This window comes from Cicer arietinum, chromosome 3, assembly GCF_000331145.2.
Source record: "Cicer arietinum cultivar CDC Frontier isolate Library 1 chromosome 3, Cicar.CDCFrontier_v2.0, whole genome shotgun sequence".
In the NCBI taxonomy this organism is placed as follows: domain Eukaryota; kingdom Viridiplantae; phylum Streptophyta; class Magnoliopsida; order Fabales; family Fabaceae; genus Cicer; species Cicer arietinum.
In genome coordinates this window covers 46,584,018-46,585,245 of record NC_021162.2, presented here as the reverse complement: position 1 = coordinate 46,585,245, position 1,228 = coordinate 46,584,018, and positions in this window count along the sequence as shown.

The window sequence follows — 1,228 nt, the reverse complement described above, 5'->3', positions numbered from 1 at the left end:
AGTTTTTTCTTTAAAGTGGTATATCATTCCCTTTTTAGAAACAGTTGTGTTGTTAGTTGTTGGTTTTGAAATGGGTTTAACAGTGTAGGATTTAGAAGATTTGAGCTTTGGTTTAAAAGATTTTCCAAAACGTACAGCTTGTGATTTGGAACTTTCTCCATTTGGGAGCCAACCTGGAGAATGTTCTCCGTTTTGCTGTTTCTTTGACATTGTTTTGACAGAATGACTCTCCTTTTTAAAAAAACCTTTTTCTTTCAATTTTTTCATCTCTTTTTCTAAAATAGCAAGCAAATTCCAGATGTCCAAGTTTTTTACAATATGAGCATCTAGTCTTGCATTTTTCTTCCTTTCTTTCTGGGACAAAGAAATTTTCATAGAGTTTGGTTTTTTGAGTTTGATTGAAACCAAGGTCGGCTTTATCGAAAATTCCTATTTGAGATCCCATGATGTTATGAAAGGTTTCAGTGGCTTTAATGAAGTTTAGTAAATCTGCTTTGAGAAGTTCATTTTCATTTTTAAGTCGAACGTTCTCCGTTTGTAGTGCAGAACGTTCTTGACATTCTTGACTTTCAAAAAAATTTGTTTCTTTCAATTCTTGAATCATATTTTTTAACAAATTATTTTTAGCCTGACTTTCTTCTTTTTCTTCTTTCTCTTTATAAAATTGTTCTTTCAAAGAACTACATTTTTGAATAAGAAGATTTGAGTCATTTAACAAGTTATCAAATTCATTTCCCATTTGTTCACATAAATGACAAGGTTTAGAATTTATTACCTCTTCTTCCTCTATTTTTGCCATCAAGCATATGTTGGCTTCTTCTTCTACTTTAGTTTCTGATTCCTCTGAATCATCCCATGTTGCCATCATTGATTTCTTTTTGAAGGGAAATCGTTTTGGTGGATTTCTGTTTGATGGACATTCTGCTTTGTAATGTCTTAATTTGTTGCATCCAAAGCATGTGACTTGACTCTTGTCAATCTCCGTTTTAGGATTTTTGTTTTGAAATCCCTTTTTGATTTGATCTTTTCTTCTCACCATTCTTTGTATTCTTCTAGTGAGAAGCGCAATTTCATCAGCATCTCCCTGTTCATTTTCTTCTGTTTCTTCCTCTACTGGTACTGTGATTTTATCTTGAGAAGCTTTCAGTGCTATTGCCTTTCCTTTCTTGACTGGTTTGTCTTCTTGCAACAGTACTTCATGAGCTCTTAGTGTTCCAATTAGTTCTTC